Genomic DNA, 3886 nt, shown 5'->3' with positions numbered 1-3886 from the left:
AAAATTAAAAACTTAAAAAAACTGTCTAGCGTGCATAAGGCCTCACCTAGCCTGCATAAGGCCTCATATGCCCTGATATGATTGGTTTGATATACACTGCTCATTGCAAAGTTGATATGTTTGTTGTGTTAACATGTTTCCTTCATGAATGATTATCAGGTGTTGTGGCCTGAATGTGGTTGGCAGTCAGTTTGTTTGATTACTACTGCTGTTATCAGGAAAGTTTATAGGAAAGCTACATTGTGCACTCATCCTGATAAAGTACAATAGAACGTACATTTGCTTCATCTTTTCTGCTGCTGTTAAACCCAATGAGTGTCACTCAATTAAGCCCAAAATTACTGTTGCTGTTAAATCCAATGAGAAATTCATTACTGCTGCGCTATTAAACCCAATGAGTGTCAGTCAATTAAGCTTCATCTTTTGTTTCCCAGGAACTCTTTAGCTAGAAGATACATTTCATTGGGTTTTAGTGGTCAGCTGATCGAGGTACGAGGTTTGTTTGCTACGTCATCAGTCTCTTTGCTGGACTTGCTAGACGTAATCTTGCAGATATTGAGGTATGACTTGATCGAGGTATGAGCTGATGAAGATACATTTTCTTGATATTTTTGTATGCTTTGCTTGCTGATGATTTTGTTGGCGAGAATTGCAATTGTGATGTCATGCTATCTTGAAACACAAGATGACAATTAAAAAGATATTGATTAGTATGAATAATAGGGAAGTTAGGCCTTAATTATCATGCTATTTTGAGAAAGAGCTCATAAAATCTCCGAACCTTGTTCATATATTCGTCCGAACTGTGAGTGTTCTAGTGAAAATGAAGAAATCCCCTACTAAAGGATATCGATAAGCAAATCACAAAGTAAACAAGGCTGATAGTGTATGTTGTTTCTTAAATATGTAGTGTATATTTTATATTCTGTAGTTGCTTTTTGAAGGATAATTCATTGTTCACCTATGTAGTGTGTCTCTGGATTCAATTCATGGTTGTGTGTCTTTCAATTTACGTGCATCCAAATATACGAATATTATAGGAGCCATACACCCGAGTGGGTGTTGACCTTGGTCAATACTTTGCTACATGAGTTGGTTATGCCTTTTTTGGACTCAGGTGTTCTATAATACAAATTGAACCTTAACTCTAGTTTAGAACTGTTTCAATTTCAATAATGATGGAAAGGGGGGAAAAGATATTTGAGTTTGGGGTTTTATGCACCATACCTTTCATCCTGTTTCTTTTAGACAACTTTGTTTTTAGTTTTTACTAATAGGAAGAAAAGGAAAAAGATAATAAAAGGTAAAGCAACTAAATATTTAGTGGGATTATTCAAAAAAATTATGAGATCGATTCTATCAAATAAATGATGAAATTTAATAGTATTTCAATGGCAAGACAATTGAGATATATAAGTCTAAGTTAGAACATTAAATTAAAATAAATAAATTATCAAATTAAAACTTAAAATCATTAACTTTTCTCTTGGAAATTAAAATATGAACTTTAATTGATTTGTGTTTCTGGGTAATGAGTCAATTTACATCACAATCATACGTAGTTAAGGATTTGCTGTCATAAGACCAATCTATGGCTGGAATGACAGTTTGTCATGCATAACAGCCAAGCGCCAAAGACTTTTCGCGCAGAAGTCTCTTGGGATGATGCGATCCATTTTGCGTCTTCGTGAAATCAATTAAAGTTGGACACTTGTCATAGACATGTAGAGATCAAAAGGAGACAAGAGGAAAAAGAAGTCGAAAATGAAATAAGAATATACAGATGAAACGATCAAGTAATACAAATCCTTGTAATTGGAAGCTTAAAATTAAAACCATCCCTTGCAATGCAATTTTGTAGTGTTAGTCCTTAGATATTTGGATTTGGGTCTAGTTCAACCCCACAAGGTAACTCAAAATGTAAAAATTGCCTTTTACTTATAAACTTTATTTTGGTCATATCATTAATCGATAAAGTATTTCCAGCATGCAGTGCATACACACGACAGACCATTCTATCCAGATTTAAGGCATGTCTTGACCCCTAAGCTGTATGGTAATATTTTAATTAGACTAAGAACCCAATCACTCTGGTCTATACCTTCAATCTCTAATAGCTGGCCACTAAGGCCAGCATGTAGTGAACTTGGAAGATCAACTTTGAATACATTTAGTTAGAGATGCCTGTGTGTTTGTGACATTCATAATTGTGCACAATCATACATATGTTACAGCTTCAAGTTTGCTATTAAGTATAGGCTCATTCATGGAATTATCTTCATAGCTGCAACTTCCACATCCATTGTCTGCATGTGCACACTGAGTGTTCATCTCAACCAACTTCCCTTTGGGACTACAATCTATAGGAACTAGAATGTTAACAGAATTTGAACCCAGCTTAATACCCTTACCCTTGGCTAGGGATATCCATGGCTTTGTCCCCTTGCCAATAGTGAACACATTGCCCATACGAGAAGCAAATTCATGCCCAGTTGCATCTTGCACATGAATTGTCTTGAAGCTACCCTTATGCTTCTCCCTATTCTTGATCACTCCAACACACCCCCTGTTTCTTCCACCTGTTACCATAACTACATTCCCAACATCAAATTTGATAAAAATTGACAATCTTGTTTTCTCCAGATCCAGCTTAACAGTGTCATTGGCCCTGATGAGAGGGTCCGGGTAATGGATGGTGCGACCATCATAGGTGTTCAGGTATGGGATACCTTTCGGGCCAAACTACACTGACCTAACCTTGCAGAGCTTGAACTGCCATTTACACAACATACAAACAATATATTGTAAACCATAACCATTAAGTAGGAAAAATTGTAACTCCAAAATAAAATAAAATAAAAAACTATACAAGTCCTGAAATTGACATTTAAAAGGTTCATTAGCATCAACACATTTGTTAGCCTATATATAAGATAACTAAACACAACAAAGCTACATCAATAATAGTATAATGGCACCTAGCCTACAAATGAATCACAATATTCAATATAAACCATATAAAAAGTACCTTTGCCTCATCATCCCTGATGGAATGAAGACGGAATCGGCCTTTAGTGTCATAGAGCAGGCGAATGTTCTCATTTGTTTTTGGGATTGAAACAGCTTCTGTATAGAGATAAAAAGAAATCATTCCTCGAGCTAAATCAATATAATTATAGAACCATATTGGGACAGACAAAAGGTGTTTTTGGCGGGGGAGAGAGCCTAGTGGAAGCTTCTACAACTATTATTTTTTGTCTTAACCCTCCAGTACATCAGGGGAATGAAAAGACCTAACTAATCCAGAGTTCGGATAGGAACTGTTTCTGCAACTAACTTTTTGTTCTTTGATTTTCCATAGATTAAATGTGTAACCATAGATTACATTCTTATCCAAACTTTGGTTTTTAGTTTTTGGTCGGAGCAAGCTAATTGAAATTTCTTAAAAAAGACTCAAAGATGGAGTACCTTCAATACTTTAACACAAATTAAATGCATCTCTAAATAAGCTACAGGACGCAAAGAAGGAAAATGCATATATGAGATTCAAACATGCATCTCTAATGTATATTTTTATATACTATATTTTATAGTTTTAGAAGTTCATTGCATGAAAAATTGAGTTTGACATTTGATTGACGTAGAAAATTTCATACTTATCATTCAATGTCGTGTCAGAACTAAACACAGGGCACTACATTGTATTAAGTCCAGTATCTGATGTTTCCTCACAATGCTAGATGAGGAAGTGACAAATGGCATCTATTCTATGAAAGGCTTGGCACTCTAGAATAGATTCCATTTCTATTAAGAGTCCTAGTGTCTAATTCTTGACGCATTTTGTATGGTGTACTATATGATGATGTAAATGGGATAATGGTTTCTG

The 3886-nt window shown here is 35.1% G+C and overlaps 1 pseudogene; it reads right to left on the bottom strand.

The window, feature by feature from the left end:
• Positions 1–2217: 2217 nt before the first annotated feature.
• LOC100778612 (40S ribosomal protein S4-like) lies at positions 2218–3151 on the bottom strand (annotated as a pseudogene).
• Between the last annotated feature and the right edge of the window lie 735 nt (positions 3152–3886).

The sequence above is a fragment of the Glycine max genome, chromosome 17 (assembly GCF_000004515.6).
Source record: "Glycine max cultivar Williams 82 chromosome 17, Glycine_max_v4.0, whole genome shotgun sequence".
NCBI classification, from domain to species: domain Eukaryota; kingdom Viridiplantae; phylum Streptophyta; class Magnoliopsida; order Fabales; family Fabaceae; genus Glycine; species Glycine max.
The sequence above is the reverse complement of the archived record's forward strand: the minus strand, read 5'-3'. Positions and strand labels throughout refer to the sequence as shown.